The 17,016-nt window shown below is 58.0% G+C and overlaps 1 protein-coding gene across 3 annotated transcripts in view; it reads left to right on the plus strand.

Moving 5' to 3' along the window:
- Window positions 1-17,016, plus strand: part of LOC101678627 (SPRY domain-containing SOCS box protein 1) — a 108,588-nt gene that overhangs the window by 50,318 nt on the left and 41,254 nt on the right. Inside the window, exon 1 of one of the 3 annotated variants that reach the window (XM_045063691.1) lies at window positions 7,525-7,721. The exons of the other annotated variants lie outside the window; for them this stretch is intronic. The gene's annotated coding sequence lies outside the window, so the exon portion shown is untranslated. Of the gene's footprint in view, window positions 1-7,524; window positions 7,722-17,016 lie in introns of those variants that run through there. 3 annotated transcript variants of the gene reach the window in all.

The raw sequence follows: 17,016 nt of genomic DNA on the forward strand, positions 1-17,016 counted from the left end.
GTGGCTGAGGGGTGACTCTGGGGTGACCACATGTTTGGCTCTGTCATCTTTACCCTCTCGGCCATGGGTCCCTATGGCGGGATAGCCTCCTCGTGGTGGACGCAGCTTCCTGCGCTAGTTTGCCCAGCACGTGTTCCCCATAAATAGCCCGGTTCCGACAAGGGAGAACATTCTGGGCACTGCAGAGCTGGGGGCGGGGGGCTGGGAAGAACTCATCTTCCTGCGGGAGGCCCCTCGCCCTCCAGCCCAGGGAGGGGAGGTGGAGCTGGATGGAGTCTTGGGGACCTGGGGGGAGGCTGATGGGCCGGGACCCTGGAAGGGCGGACTGGGTGGTTTGGCCGTAATGGAGGACACAGGGCACGTGCAGAGCTCAGGTGGAGAAGAGGCAGCTTTGAGGGGCCGGTCGCAGAAATTCAGGCTGGGGATCCCAGTGACAGCGGTGACCACCCGGAGGCTGGCGGGTCCCAGTCGGTCTTCATATTGTCGGTGAGGTCCAGAGTGCGGTGCTGCCCCGTTTTACAGATGAGAAGACAGAGGCTTGGAAGGGGAGGCCAGAAGGGGAGGAGCAGGGAGCCCGGCCCTGTGGTCTGCACCCGGGTCTGCACCCACACCCACACCACCAAACTCTGCCACCAAGAAGGAGAGCAGCGGCAGCGAGTGGCTTGAGAGGCTAGACCAGCCGTCGGCGCGGCCCACACCCTGGACGCGAGGAGTCACTGAGAGTCAGAGGGGCCCCGGTTTGTGGGGATACGACAGTACCCCCAGCAGAAATGGGATTGGGGGCTCCGTGGAGAGGCCTCTTAACACGCTCTGTGCTACTGACTCCTTTTTTTTTTTTTAATTGAGGTGAATTCCATATTCCCTACAGCAGTCCATTCTGAAGTGAGTGGTTCCGTTGTGTCTAGAACATTCACAATCTATGCGGCCGCCTCTGCCTGCTTCCCTGCATGATCGTCCCTCAGACGGAAACCTGGGGCCCGCTAGCGGTCACTGCGCCTGCCCCTCCCCCAGCCTCTGGCAGCCACCGGTCTGCCGTCTGTCTCTATGGATTTGCCTATTCCGGACATTTCCTATAAATGGAACCATCCACTCTGGGACCTTTTGTGTCTGGCTTCTGGCTAATTACGTTTGGCGTGGAAGATTGCAGTGTTTCCTGAATAGAAGCTGGGTTTCCCTTCCTGGCTCGCTTGGGGGCCCCTGGGAGGTGGGGACAGCTCCATTCAGACGGCTGGTCTGAAACGCTCGCCTAGAGCCGTGTAAACACCTGCTTCCCTCTCTGCATCCATCCCCACCCAAGACCCAGCCGCTGTCCTGCTGACTTTCTCATTGTTCTAAACTTTTTTTTCCAGTGATCTTTTAAAAACACCTGATGAGGTCCACGCCTGTCTTGAAGCCCATCAACAGCAATGCTGCTCTTAGGGAAAATTCTCATTCCCAAACCCGTGACATGGCCTCAGACGTGGCATGACCTCGTCTCAGGTCCGCTTGGTGCCACCACCCCCCTACCTAGAGCAGCAAGGCCCCATGTGTCCCCATGTGTCCCCCGTGTCCCCCCAGGACCGGCTCTGGGGCTGGGGGTCAGTAACTCATGGAGCTTCTTGCTCTGTGTCCACCCTTGCCAGGGTCAGCGGCACCCCAGCCACGGGTCCTGCCTCGGCGGTCCCTGCAGAGTCACAGTGCCATCATCATGGCTGGGGTGGGGGACCGTTTGTAGAGGCAGCACTGCTGGGTTGCCCCCCAGCACGGGAGAAGACCTGACCTGTCACACTTCAGGGCATGTTGGCTCTTTCGTTGTTGGAGCCCTTGACAACTTGCCCCCCCCCCGCCGTTTCTAGTCCATTCTCTGGCTACTGTTTCCGTGAGGCTGTCTCTACTCCTGTATGCTCCGAGTCGGAAATAGCTTGGACCGTGATGCGACGCCTGCTGGATGTGAGGCACTGTGCGTGCTGTTGTCGATGGGTTTCAAAAAAGGAGGGTCCTTTGTCCCCCCCTTTCCAGATGAGGGAAGTGAGCCTCAGAGACCTTTCCCGAGTCGCAAGAGGGGACACGGCCGCGTGGCTGATGGAAGGCTGGCCTGATTCCACACACCGGGCTCATTTAGCCCTTCTTAGCACCAGGCCTGACGCCGGAGGCGTGCGAAGCTGCCTGAGGCCTCGAGCGTCCGTGTTGCAGCAGGTGGAGATGACAGGTGTGGGCAGGAAGCACTAGCTCACTGTCAGGTGTGCTGGGCAGGCCAGAGAGCCTCCATGCTAAGCTGGGGGGCGGGGTCTCATGTTGGGGGCGGGGAGGTAGAGTGACCCCAAGGAGGAGGAGGATCATGGGAAGGCTGCTGGGGAGCAGGGAGGCCTTGAATGCCAGGCCTAAGTGTGGATAGGAGGTGTCCTTGCGTCCCTTCCTGGCCCCAGGCACCCCAAAAGCGAGGAGGCACTGATAAACTAGGAACGTGTGTCTCCACCTGCCTCTGCCTCCTTCATGGAACACTCTGGCCAGGTCCTCTTAGTCCAAATCAAGCCCCTGGTCCTTTTCCTGGACGCTCTGGGGGGCTCTCCCAGCAGATCATTAACCATCGGTCATTTGGCTGCAGGTCTGACCAAGGCTGGGGTTTTTGGCCGGGGTGGTGCTGCACCCGTGACCTCAACCTCTCCTGGGATGAGAGCATGGGGAGGCTCCCCTGCACCCGCCGGGGCTGATTTCCCACCCTTGGAAGGCCACACGGGCCACGGGCCACATTGGTGGGATCTGTGGGCTAGGTTGATCCCAGGGAGCCTCATGAGATCCTGGATATAAAACACGGGATTCGGAGGATGGCTGTTTTGGGGGCAGGATGAGGGGCCCTGTGCCACGTTCTTGGGGTCACCTACATGGACTTCTGGGGGACGAGCCCCGGGATAGATCCGGAAGATCTGGGAATCAGAAGACCTTTGCTTAATTACTCTGGAGTTTGGGGTAGGGGGAGACCTGTGAGGGTTTTTACTTGTCCGAGGGTCTTTGCAGCTTGGAGATTTCGAGAAGCTCCAATTTCAAGAAGCTTTAATGAGAAAGGTCACCTTGCATTTGTGAAGCTTGAAAGAATCATCTTAAGGGGCAACAGCAGTGTGGAATGTGTTTCATGATGCGTAAATCATCTATAAATGTCCGGGTCTCTTTGAACCAACTTTCATCATCTCTGGAGAAACGTGGTGTTCGAAAAGATACTGATGTCCCCCCCCCCCCCCCGCCCCTTTCAGTTCTATCTATTGGGCCAAATTTGAGCTGTTTTGTATTTTGTCTGTTTTATCCCCCCTCCCCCCACCCCATACCTACCCACCCCCCAGGGTTCCAGCAAGCCTGTCTTCCTCACCACTGTGTCACACTTGGGGGTGTCTAGACAGCTCAGGATAAAGGTGTTTGTTTGTTTGCTTTAAATTCCCTCATCATTCAGCCAGCATTCGCTGAATGGCTGAGCTGTCCAGGCTGTCGCGGTGCCTACGCCGAGGGAGAGGTCCAGACAGCACCGGCCCAGGGGACCGTGTCTGAGCCGAGTCCTGAACGGAGACGGGCTGCCTCCCTCTGTCAGGTGTTCTCACCACCCCTGCTTTCTGCTGTCTGTGTTTCTGTGCATTTTTTTAAATGGAAGATTTGGAACACGTGCAAGGGGGTCTCATGAGCCCCACGTGTCCATGACCAAGTGCGACGTTACCACAGTCCCTGTGTCTCTGCACTGTGCACGAGACACCCATCTGTCTGGAAAGACGCTGCTCAGGGAATAAACGTGAAGCCCCAGAAACGGCCAGACGGGACTCGGATGCCACATCACCTGGCCCTGGTTCTGTGCAGTCTTAGGCTTCCAGCCCCCAGTGGGAAGATGGGTCACTTGAACCAGAGCAGTCTGACTCTGATCCTTTTTTTTTTTTTTTTTTTTTTTGGTGGGGAGTAGGGTTCTGTGCAACACTTAACTCTTGGAGGAAATTAAACTGCTGAATATATGTTTGGGGGCCACTGTCCTAGAAGCAGACTAGGGGGTGGTCTTCTGTCTCCTCCTCCTGCCTCTGCCCTTCCCCCAAAACATTTTGCATAAACTGGCAGGAGTAGATTAAGGTCAATGTCGGGGCCAGGCAGAATGGTTCTGCCCTGACTGGCTGGGTGTTGGGTGTGAGCTGTGGCTTGATCTGCCATGTTTTGGATGTTAGGGATGTGACCTCTGTTTTCCTTCTGGAAATGGGTTTGGAGCCTCCATGGGGAACCAGATAAAAGAGCTGTGTTTGGGCAAAGTAGAAAAATGGAGTTGGTTTTCGCTCCTTAAGCCAGAGAATAAGCAATCACTGAGATACGGGGGCCCTTGCGATGGCCAAGTTTTTGCCTTCATGTCCTTGTTTTGCCTGAATTTTTAAAAAGACAAAGCAGGTGGAACCCGACTTTGCTGGCTATTATAGTGGGATGCTGTCTCTTCGGGGCTCAGAGTGTATACAGCAGGAGCTAATCCAGGATTCGTACTGAGATCCAATTCACACGCCATGCTGCTTACCCATTGTAAATGTCCACTCCGATGATTGCTAGTGACTGTGCAGTGGGGCGGCCAGCAGCGCCAGCCCCGAGTTCATGACTACCCTAGCGCAATCTGCAGGTGGGAGCCGGGAGGTGGGGGGTGGGGGTTGCAGTTGCGGCTCTTGCGAGCGCCTGTACCGGTAGAGACAGTGTCGTCCTGAAGTTTCTTGGGTCAGCAGCTCACGGGCTGCTCTCCTCAAGGACCTCCTCAAGCTCTCCCCTGTCATCTCCCTGATGGGCACAGTTCCAGAAAGCACCTGTTGAAGGCTGCCCAGGGAAGGGTTTGGGTCTGTGTAGAGGTTATCAAGGGGAGGGGTGACTGGCAGTAGTGCGTGCCGATTGTCCAAAGCTGGACCCAAGCTGTGTGTGTGTTTCCCAGTGGACTGTACACACTGACCACCTTTTCCTCCTGGGTTTAGACCCATTTGCTCATTGTTATAGTGAGCCGTCGCTATGTGCCAGGAATCATGCTCGGCACTTCCCGTACAAGTTATGTACTGTTCCCAAGAGCCCTGTGAATGGAGTTGGTTATGCCCATTTTACAGATGGGAAAACTGACCCAAAAGTCAAATACCTTGCCTGGCATCACACTGCCAAGAAGTCAGGCTGGGTGCAGCCCCTGTCTGTGCTCTTGAATCACGCCCCCACGAGGCCTCTGAGTGTGTAGAAGCCCCTGATCTGGGATGGGAGGGGATCAAAAGGCAGGAGCCATTGGGTCACCACACGGTGTTACATTATGTGATACGGGTGTGCCTGGAGCGCTCCAGGGGATGAGAGCTTTCTGGAGGAGAGAAGCCTTAGCCAGACAAAGGGGAGGGCACAGGAGGGGTCCCCAGGGGAAAGAGGTGCCAGAGCACAGACCAGGTGAGAACTCATTCCCCTTGGCCTGTCCCCTCTGTGTCTTGCTGGCTAACCCTTAGCAGGTACTGAGATCCTGAATCTTGTGTTTTCCCCTTCAGGAGTGACCAAGACAACTTGAAAATGCCCTCAAATGTTCTCTTGACATTTCAACATCTCTGCTGGGCTGTGACTAGATCCGGCTGTGTCCATGCAATCCTACCTCCCCTGGCCCCTCCAATAAACAAAACAAGCTGGCCAGCTGGGGGAGCGGGGGGGGGGGGTGCTGGGCGGGGGCTTCCGGTTCTGCAAGCAGCCCTCCTAGGGGGCCCGCACCCCAGCACCTTGACCCCCACCCCCACCTTCTGCATGCCTATAGCGGGGAGGAGATGCAGAGCGATGCCCTCTTTTGGTTCATAAGCAAAAGGAGAGGGAAGAAATTAGGGAAGTGAGGGCAGGACCCCCAACACTTGGTTCTGCTCATTGTCTATTAAATCCCATAAAGAATTTCAGAACAGGGGCGCCTGAGTGGCTCAGTGGGTTAAGCCTCTGCCTTCGGCTCAGGTCATGATCCCAGGGTCCTGGGATCAAGCCCCGCATCAGGCTCTCTGCTCAGCAGGGAGCCTGCTTCCTCCTCTCTCTGCCTGCCTCTCTGCTTGGTTGTGATCTCTCTCTCTCTGTCAAATAAAAAAATACAATTTTAAAAAAGAAAAAAAAAAAAAAGAAGAATTTCAGAACATTACTATCTCATCCCCGAGCTCCCCTTGGCCAGGCTGGAGCAGTGGTCTTCTTACATCACCTTGTTTTTCTCCAAGAAAAATCAGCCTGCAGCATCAGACTTTAATTACCTTCCCGAGGGACACTTCCTGTGGATATTTCTACTGACAAGTGGCTGAGGTCGTGCTCCTACATAAAATTAGGGTTTTAAACTGGGTCACAAACTCAGATGCCCCCAGGGGCCGGGAAAGAGGCAGAAACGAAACATCACCACCTGAGTCAGGTGGAAGGCTATAGGGAGGGGGCAGGACTGTGGCAAAGCAGAGTACGTCTGTCCTCTGTCCAGGAGTGGCCTCTCCTACCCAGGACAGTGGGGTCCAATGCACTGAAGTGTCCATTTCTTTGTCCCCCTAAGAGAAGCCAGGAATCCAGGCATTTTTTGTGTTTTAATGTAGGCAGAAAACGTAGAGGGTTTTTTGTTTTTTAAAGAAATGGCACAGCATACAATGTCTGAGCCTTCCCTGTGCAGGTGAGGAGGACAAGGCCACGGAGGCCAGTGGGTCACGGAGCTTCAGGGTTCAGGAATCTGGGACTGGACTTGTGGGCGCCTGGCCTGGCCCCTCTCCACCTCCCCAGGGCCGCCTCCTGGGTAAGGCAGCAGGGCTGGAAACCAAGTCAGCCAATTGCCCTGCAGCAAGCAGGACAGGACCCAGAGAGACCGAGCCCTGCAACAGTCCTTCCGCCACCGTAGCTCGCAGCAAAAGACACCTGCCTACTGCAGAGTCCCCGCCTTGCTGCCTGTCGGCGGCATGACCCGAAGCACCTCACCGAGATGGTCTCTGTGATCCGGCAGTGCTCCTGGTAGGTTCTGTTGCCCCCACTGCACAGATGAGGAAACTGAGACCCGCAGGGGTTCAACTGACTGGATGGGGTGGGAGCTGACGCCTGAGCCAGGGCTTCTCATCGCCGAGTTTCCCAAAGTGGGGTTCGGGCACAGAGCAAGGAGTGCGTTTCACCCTTTTGGACCTGGTGCGAGCAGACCCGCCCTCACGTTCGGCCCTGGCCGGGGCATCCCCTGCAGCGTGAGGGACCTTGCCCGCTCCGCCCCCCCCCCCCCAACTCTGGATGGGAACCTCGAGAGCCCCGGCGGCCCCACCTACTGCAGGACCCACTGCGCTGCTGCTCACGAGCTTGCTGACTAATTCCTTTTGCAAACGGTTCAGTTTCACATGCTTCAGTTTCCAGTAACTACGTGGGTGGATTTGTTTCATTTAAGGGGAAAACAAAACAAAACAAAACATGGAGGGGGTTTTCTTTCCCAAGAAGAGGACTCGCCAATTATGGGTTTAGTGTGTGTGGCCCCGGGGCGGCCCGGTGCGGTTCCACCGCCCGCAGGGCCACTTGGCAGGCGGACTCCGAGGGAGAAATTGCTTAGTCATGTACAAGCGGGGGACCAGGTGCGGGCGGTCAGGGAGGTGCCCTGGCCCTGTGCTCTTCCCCACTCGGCCCTGCAGGCAGGGGAGGTGGGGGGCGGTGGTGCCAGGTGGGACAGCCGGCCTCGCCCACTGTGGGGCTCGCGGCACCCCCCAGGGGGAACTGGCCTGGAAGGAGACGCTCCCCAGCTGGCCTGCCCCCAGCTTCAGGTGAGTTGGGGAGCATGCACGTTAGAGGCGGTCCCCAGGGGACAAAGGAGGGGTGCTGTGGGCGGGCGTGGGTGTGTCTTCCCGCAGAGGCTTGACCAGATAATATCAGCTTGCTGATTTGGCGTGGGCACCGGCCATGCGTTTGTGTCAACCTTGGGCAGAATCCTGGGTGTGACCCCTTTAGCTGCTGGAGATGGAGGTTACTGCAAAGGGGCTGATTGGTGAAGGGGATGCCTGGGGGTTCAGGGCAGTCGCTTTTCACCAAGAGATCAGGGATTGTTGGGGCATCTGGGAGCCCATATGCATTCCACAGGCCCAGGGCACCAACGCAGCCCTGTGTGAGGTCTCTGGGGCATGGTTCTCTCCTCCGGAGGAAACCACCTTGGGAAGCTGTGTATAGTCTGGCTGTGGGAGCTGGAGCAGTTAGGAGCCTGGCTCAGGAATCAGGTGGAGGTGGCTGGAGTCCTGCTGTGGTACCTGCCCCTGTGATCTGGGCCTCAGTTTCCCATCTGTGAAATGGGGATGTAAGAGTACCCCATGGATGGGGACGTTGACTTGGGTGAACTTAGGTGCTGTCCTTCCCATAACTGGGATTCAAGGCCTGAGGTGGCACGGGGCCTTCCCTCCCATGTGCCTTCCTGCTCTGAGGGAACGTATCTTGGAATTTATAATCTTTAGTCCTGGCCTTTGAGAACTTGCCTAGTGTGCTCTCTGGAAGGGAAGAGGGCAAATCGACAGTTAACTCTCCAACAATATTATCCTAGGCAGAGGGTCATAAAGGCAATGAGCGGTGAGAGGAGTTCTGGAGGACTTAGTTGGGATTCAGAGTTTACTCTTAGCAGGCAAATCTAGGAGGGCTTCCTGGAGGAAGTGATGTTGACGCTGAACCTTAGGATGTGTAAGAACTGGAGAGAAGGAGGGGAAAGATCTGTCACTGGTGGAAGAGGCTGTCCATATGCCACTCCGCTAGGAGCACAGAGGGTACCCAGTGTGGCGTAAGTGCTTAATAAATATCCTCAAAATCAAGGACTCTGGGATTTTTAGTTTATCTGGGAACCTATTTTTGTAGTTTTATCTGTTTTTATAGATGTGGAAACTGAGGCTCCCAGAGGCCAAGTAATGTGTCTGGGATTCAGGGTGGAAGCTAGAATCAACACTCATGGCCTTCCTAGGGTGAGGGGTGAGGGGTGAGGGGTGAGGGGCTGCCTGCCGCAGGGCTGCACTTCCAGAGGCTTCTTGAATGGGTGTATCTCATTCTTCATCCGCACTCCCTTCACCCCACAGGTTGGCCAAAAGCCTCTGTGTGCCGGGCTCTGCCCTGGTTTGCCCAGCGGGGCATACAGACAGACACACGGACATGGGCCAAGACCGAAAGGGAAGCCCTGCCTCCGTGTCCTTGCCTGTGTTGGGTTTTTAAGCCCGTGCTGTTCTGGAACTGCCCAGTACCCTGGGCCTGCCCTGGCGAGCCCAGGCTGGGTGAGATGGGGTGACTGGGCGTCCCCCAGGAGCCAGGGGAAGCGCGGTGGCCAGGCTCGGCCCCTGACAGCCAGGTGGGGACCACAGGAAGCCGGTGCGCTCACTCCCTTTCCGGGCAGGTTGGGGAGACGTGGCGTGTGTTCTGGGAAGCTGCAGTGTGGGGAGGGAGGGGTGGTGTTTCCTGCGGCCTGGCCGGGGACGGGGTGTGGGCCGGGGCCGCGGGCGGGTGGGGGTGAAGGCGGGCGAGAGCACCGGGGCCACGGCTGCCCTGCAGAGCCATGGCTCTGCCACCCCCGCTCCGGTCCCTCTCCAGCTGCCCGGCCTGAGGCGTAGACAGCACCTGTCTACAGGGGGGACGGGGGCGGGAAGGAGGCCAGCATCCCACACCTGCGGCCCACGGGGCGGTCCTGCTACGTTCCTTTGTTCCTGAGCACGGCCCTTCCGGCTGCCGCTCTCGGGGTCCCCGCGTCCTGAAGAGACCACGAGGATTGGACTCTGGCTTCTGGCCTGGATCCCAGACCAGTCAGCCTTTTTGAGTCGCACGTTCCACTCCCGTGAGAGCTCACCTTGTGGAATCATCACAGGGGCTCCACGAGGGTCGTGTGGGCCGTGGCCAGTTGCCTGCTTCATTCAGACAGTCGGTCCCCGGCCCGTGCAGCCATCCGGCGGCTCACCCGTTCGGTGCGGGCTGGGGATGCAGCCGCACGAGGCAGGCACCTGTCCCGGAGGGTTTGCCGTCCGTGGTGGGGACGGTCACTTGAGCTGTAATTACAACACCGTGTGACCGGTGCAGGGAAAGCTAACAGGAGGGAACCCAGGAACGCAATCTGGGGAGGGTCGTCCTGTAGCAAGCCCTGAGGAGTAGGCAGGGACTGGAGAGGTGGGAGCCCCGGGGGAGGGGGTGGTATGGGGAGCCCAGGAACAGCATGCAGGCTGCAGTTCTGTGTGGACCCAGCAGGCCGGCCAGAGAGGAGGTGGGCAGAGGCCCAGCCTCATGTCGTTCACCGTGCCCGTGGAACATGCCCCCCTGCCCCCCACCCAGATCAGGGCTTCACCTCACACGCTACCCCCTATCTGGAGCCTTGAAGTGCAAAGACAGAAGGAGAGGCCAGCAGGAGGGATGAAGACAGTCCCCGGGGCCCTCTGGCTGTGACCCCTCCCTGGGAGTTGAGGAGGAGGTGGGACCATCTTGGGTTAGAGGCTGGGTGAGGTTGCCTGGCCTCCAGGCCTCATGGGGCGTGGGGCGACAGGGCAGGGGGGAATTGGATTGGGGTGGCAGGGGGTGATGAGTTTAGTGTGGCTTTGAGGCATGAGATCCTTCCAGACCCAGGTGTGGCTAGCGTGGTTTGGGGGGGGGGGGCATGGATAGGGCCCCCTCTCATAGAGAGGGGGACTTCAAAATATGTCCAGCCTGGTGGTTAGAGACAGGTTAGCCCATTTGAAGAGCACTCCAAAGTCCATACCCACTGGTCCTGCGGCTGCTTGAACTGTTGGCCTTGGGTGGGAAGCCTGTCCCCAAGCCTCCAGCCCTAGACTTCCTGGGAGGACCCTGGCTAGGTCTGGCTCTGGGCTGGCCACCTGCCTGCCTGCTCCTGGGGTCAGAGGCAGGGTACTCTCCTTTTCCAAAAGGTGAAGAGGAATCTGTGCTCTCAGTTCCCACTGGGTCAAGTGACTTCTGTTGTGGCACGCAGATACTGCTCAGGACAGGGCCAGAGCCCCCTGCCAGGGATCCCAGATATCCAGCTGGTGTCTCTTTCTCGCTCTTTCTGGGCTCGTCCTACCCCCCCCCCCCACTTTGGTTTCTTTTTGCCTCCCTCTGAAATTTTCATAGCAGAAACTCCCTTCTGCAAATATTTACTGAGCACCCGCTATGTGCCAGCCATTGTTTTAGGCAGGGGGTCAGAGCAGAAACAAAACAGACCCGAGGGTGATAATTAACCTTCATTGTGTCTGGGGCATCTCTATGTTGTGGGTCTACCTGCAACACCTCCTCCCTCCCTCCTTCCCCCTGGTGGGCTTTAAGCCCCTCTCACGGGTCCTCCCCACTGCCGTTTACAGATGTGGTGTGCCTGTTTCCTGTTTAGCAGGTCTTGGAAGGTTCTAGAGAGCCAGGAAACCCCTTTGTATCTTATTGTCCCAGAGCACTCCATTGATGGGGCATCTTGTACCCACAGTGGACTTGCTCAGGGTTCCTGATTTATTCCTTGATACTCAGAGGAAGCCTGTACCCAGCCCCCTTCTGCTCTTGTGTTTCAGGCAGTGGAGCAGGAGAAATGGTTCACCTGGTGACAGGAGCTGGGGCCGGTCTCCCTGCTCAGTGCCTGTGCGTGGGGCTTGTGAGGAAGACAGGAGGCACCATGGGGTCTTGAGAGATGTGGTGGGAGTTGCTGAAACACCCGCCAGGGCAGACCCCTTGGTCCTAGCACTGTGGCTGGGACACTGTGAGGCTCGGTGGGAATTTGCCGAATGAACCTCACTCCTGCTGATCATGACTTTCCTTTTGAAGGTGCCCCCGTGGAGGGCTCTGGGTCTCTTTATTTCCTTGGTGGGGGGAGGAGGGTTTTCAATTATGTCACTGGAGGTTTTGAGGCCATACCTGCTCCTGTGGCTGTTGAGGTGGGGTGGAATTATGGGATGTTCTGCTTCATGAAAGGTTGGTGTGACTGGGAGGGGTCACCCCCAAGACGCCAGTGGAGAAACCTCTCCCCCTTTTTAAACAAGCATCTTTGCCTCTGCTCCATACATATCTCGGACTCCCCGAGTCTCTGACCCACTCCCTAGACTGGACAAGGGACACACTTTGGCTGAAAAAGCCATCAGTGTGCTTATAGGTGTTGGAGATAGTCCTGTCCCCCCTCAAACCTTCTCCTCCGACCCCACCCCCCCCCACACGTGACAAAAGCCCTTAAACCTTTCTAGTTCAGTCTGCAGAGGCATCCCAGGTGCTGGGCCTGAAGCATTTGCATTCCTAGGACTTAGCCCGATGCTTTGAGTGTCAAGTTTCTGGGTTAGTGGAACAGGGAGCGGGAAGCCAGAGCTCTTTACAAAGAAAGCATGTGTGCGGTGGAATTCCAAGTATCCGGGATGGCACAGGGTGGCCTCCAAGCCTCAGAGAGAGTTCTTGGGGGGAGAGCAGACCCTGTGTGACCTTTGTATGCAGGCCCTGACCTTGGTACCTGCTGGGGAGGTGTCTGGGCAGCTCCGAACACTTACTATTCAGCCAGATGTGGATGAGAGTTCCGCCGGGGCCGCGTAGGCAGTGGCGAGGGAGGCAGACACGGCAGCTCAGTGCTGTACATGATCGCCTCTGAGACCCACGGAGAGAAAGGGTCACCATTTTTTTTTTTTTAAATAAGCTGCCGAGGGTCACCGGACCATGTCATGGATGCCAGGACCAGCCTGATTTCAGCGATGTGAACCGTGAGTCATCCTGAGTCATGAGAGGCAGAATGGGGGCATTGGACTGGCCAGAGGCATGGTCAAGTTCATGGGGACGTTCGTTCAGCTGCGGGGTGGGGTAACCCGGGTGGCAGGTCATGGGCAGAGTGGGGTAGGGGCCGTGAGCATCAGCAGCAAGGTCCAGGCTCACTGGGCTTGTTTGCAGCTGGGATCTGTAGCCTCTAACCCAATCGGGGAGCAGCCGCGACGTGTCTGTTGTGCAGAAAGGCAGAGGCCATCCTGGGTAACGCGCACCTGGGACTAGCAATGGGCAGGGGCTTCCAGCACCTGCTCCCCTGAGCTCCCATCCTTTAGTAATGACTCAGATCCCCAGGGCTTAGTCCCTAGGGCCGGAGCTCCTTCTTTGCCTTGGATCTGTCTCTGTGCCTTCCTTTTCAGGAGCACTTAGTACAAAGCCGGCACCGGGATGCATGTGCGCCAGCCTTGCCTAACCCTGAAGCCACCCCTATGGACACAGATATGGTTCTTGTCCTCATTTTGCAGATGGGGAAACAGAGGACCCGAACATCTCAGGTCTTCGCTGGGGAAGGGTCAGAGCTGGGAATTGAACCCATCTCTGATGTTCACTGGTTTTGGGGGGATTAGTGTTGGTTGTTCCCCTGTTCATAGGGTGACCTGACTAATGGTTGATTGAGAGCAGGTGTCTGTGAATAAGGCCCAGAGTGACGAGTGTTCCTCAAAGCTACGAGAGGTGGTGTAATTCTTGGGGAGATGTGTGTGTACGGGCTCCTGGGCCAACATTCTGGGGAGGCCAGGACCACCTCTGGTTCTACGAAGGCTGAAAATTGGCAGAATATTCCAGAAGGCCAGAAGAACCAGAGCAAGGTGGCAAGTTGTTGAGCTGATCAGCCCCACTCTGGCCACTCCGACAGTCAGCAGGGGTGGAGGTGCAGCTGTGGGGGCCCCTGGGATGGGGGGGGAGTGCCATATTGGACCACCAGACACCTCCGCCCCCCCCCCCAGCCTCCCTTTCCTTTGTCGTCCGGCTGCGTCCGACGTCTAGGCTTGCAGGGAGGTCCCTGAATGGGCCTTGGAAAGAGGTCACTCCCTTCCCGTGCTGCTGGCACTGACCCACATGTGACCTTCCCCGTGGTGACTGTGTCTGGCTGTCCCTCTTTGATGCTGTCTGTGGAGGGGCTGCAAATGTCTGGGGGCAAGGCGCCCCGGCCCGCCCCACCTCTGCTCTGGCCTCCCTGGACCTCTGCGTTCTGCGGCCCCTCCTCCCCTCGGCCACGCTGGGAAGGGGAAATCCACAGTCCTGACCCTCTGAGCATCAGACTTTTCCTCTCCACGAAGCGCCCCGGCTGGGCTGGTGGCTCGGACTGTCTAGATAGAACAGACCAGTTCCTGCTGGGCTGGAGCCGAGGCGGATGGGCGGCCCCACCGGGCCCCTCTCTGGCCCTCCGGCCCCTCTGCCTGGTGCTCAGCAGTGGACCTTCCTTCCGAAAAATCCCTGGGGTTTTTCTGTCTCTCCCCGGCTGGCTGGGGGAGCCCGTCCCTCGGGACCTGCAGGTGGAGGTCATGGTGAGTCTTGGGAGACGTTCCCGTGTAGCCTGGGTGCCAAGGCTGACCCCAAAGGTCCCCGCTCCTCGTGTCCTGATGCCCAGAGGGCCGTGCTGGGCTGCGTTGCCGCCTCACCTGGGCCTGGAGCTCTGTCTGCCACGGAGGGCTGAACTCGGGCTTAACTTTTAGTCTTGGCGTCCAGAAGTGCACGCAGCGGAGGATGGAGAACGTGAGGCCTACCTCCCCTCAGGAGCCGTTTTCTTCTCACAGTTGACTGCCCCTGTGTCTTTGGGCGCCTGGAGCCCCACTGGGCAGATTCTGGGGAAGTGGCTTTTGCAGATCCCTAGGGCTCCTCGGCCTCCAGGGAACCAGGCCATCTCCTCGTCACTGACGCTCCTGCTGGGTGTCCGGAGAGGGGGTGAGTCGTCAGGGTCCGCTGTGATGCTCACAGGTGGGAGGGCCCTGCCGCTTGGGGCCTCAGAGCCACGGGCTACGTGCCTTTTCCCTTCCTTCCTCCCTGTAGCCAGTGGAAAGTTCGGGGGGATCTTTTTCTGTAGGAAGGAGAACCAGGATACAGACCCCAAGGGGCAGGGGGTCACGTGCAGGCTCGATGCACACCAGCCATGGGGAAGGCACCTGAAATCCAGCTCCAGAACTCCTGCTCGGGGCACCCTGGTTACTGCATTCAGTCACGGTTCCTGGCGGCTTTTTCTCTTTCTTCTTCCTACGCTTTTTAGGGCGTATCTTTGATGCGCGCCAAAATAGGGGACCAAATCCCAGGGGAGGACCACTGCGTTCGTGCTTCTCTTAGCAAGCTGCGAGTCGATGAGTCAGATGCAGCTGGCACGGGCTCGGGCGGGCAAGCACTGGCGTCTTTTCACCACGTGGACCCACTGCGGGCTCTGCGCCGGCACACAGTGGGGCCGCACGTTTCCTCATGTCAGCGCATTGCCTCCCGATGCGCCATGGTCACACCTGCCGCCCTCCTCTGGGGCGGGCTCCCCCGCCACCCCGAGCTCGCCGCATAGTAGGTCCTCAGCGAGGTCTTGGTGGGGAACGTGGGTTGCGTCCGGTGCTGTTGGCATGTCCCTTGACGTCCTCTGTGGTGTCTCTGGGCCCAGCCTCGGAAGGGTCCGCTTGGAAGGGCTTGGGTCTGGACACTGTGTCCCCGACAGGGAGGCCAGACGGCTGGGGATGCAGCAGCGTCAAGACAAAGGCCTAGTTGTGCCCTCGGAGAAAACCCAAACCTGGTTTCCCTGTGGCTGAAGCTGCCAGTGCCCAGCCCGCCGTGTTCCCATAAAGGGAACTTTGTGTGTGGCTGCCGGCGGGGAGGAGGGGGTAGCCGGCGCCTCCCAGCACCCAGCCTCTCCCCGGGAGCGGGTGTGCCGCCTGGGAGCCGCCGCCCGCTGTGATGATAACTCCTGTGATCCCTGACCTCTCGGAGCCGACACTGGCCAGACGGTCGCATTTGGGACAATCAGTCTGTTCTCCGTGTCACGGGGCCAGCACTGTCGGATCCAGACCAGACACATTCTTTCTTGGAAACCCGAGTGGGGGCGGGTGGTAGGGACAAGGCTGGCGTGGGAGGTGCCCTGTGAGCGGGTCCGTGCCAGGCGGGCAGCGGGGGGCTGCGGGAGTCCCATCTGGAAGCCCAGCTGCTGCCCCTGAATGGGGGGCTTGTGTGCACCCTTGAAGTTAGGACCCCAGGGCTCAGTGTGTGGCAGCTGACGGAGCCCTGCTTCTGCTCCCACTGCTGACTCGGGGTTTTCCACCAAAGGGCAGACGGCACAGGCAGAGAGGAAAGGGGCCAAGACTGTCTCCTGCTGTCTGGGCTCGTCTGCCCTGCCCACTAGGGATGGTTTGGGCTGTTTAGGGGTGAGCTCTTGCCGTGTTTGGAAACCGGGTTCTCAAGGAATGAGGGGGCGGGAAGGCAAGTGGAGGCAGAAAGTCTGCAGATCCATTGGGGGAAGTTTCTAGAGCAGATAGGGGACATAGAGGGGGGTGCCTGACTCTACCTTCCAGAAGCGGTCCATGCAGGTAGCATTTCCATGGAGCTTGGCAGTGTGGACGGTGGCACTGTGGAATGGAAAGAGCTACTCACTCATTCTACAAGTATTCATTGAGCACCTACTGTGTACCGGGACTGTTCCAGGCCCTGGAACATAGAGGTAAACAAGACACCTGCCTTTATGAAGCAGATGTTCTCAGTGGGGAGCAGATCTTAAGCAGATAACCAAGAATGTCATCAGAAAGTGCTGTGGGGAAGAGCTGAGTGGGGTCCAGGGATGGGTGTGCTGGGGGCAGAGAATGTTTGCCATGTAAAGTAGTAGCTGGGAAAGGCCTCTGTGATGACGCGACCTTTGAGCAGACGTCTGGTGGAAGTGAGGGGCTAGCCATCCGGGTATCCAGGGCCAGTGCACCTGGTACCATGCAGAGGGTGTAGGACGTGCAAAAACCCAGAGGTAGGGGCTTATTAGCATGTGCTGGGAACAGCCAGAAGTCCAGGGAGGCAGGACAGAGTGTGGAAGGGGAGAAGGGAGAGGGGGTGCACGGGGCTGGGCTGTGGGGGCCTGCGGGCCACTTGGAGACACCTACTCTTCAGTGAGTGGAACCACTGGAGAGTCTGGGCAGAGGAGACTGGTGTTGAGGCCCAGGAGGGGCCAGTGAGGTGGGGAAGATGGCTGTGGTCTGGATGCATGGAAGGTAGGCCTGGTAGGGTTTGCTCCTGGACAGACTTGGATTTCTGCCTTGTCACTTGTATATACCATGTCGATGGATAAGGTGCACTGCTCTGAGGCAGGGTTTTCCTTCCACCTTCGGCAAACATTTATTTGGTGCCCGCTGTGTGCCAAGCTCT

This window comes from Mustela putorius, unplaced genomic scaffold (genome assembly GCF_011764305.1).
Source record: "Mustela putorius furo isolate JIRA1106 unplaced genomic scaffold, ASM1176430v1.1 tig00003853_pilon_pilon_pilon, whole genome shotgun sequence".
Taxonomy (NCBI): domain Eukaryota; kingdom Metazoa; phylum Chordata; class Mammalia; order Carnivora; family Mustelidae; genus Mustela; species Mustela putorius.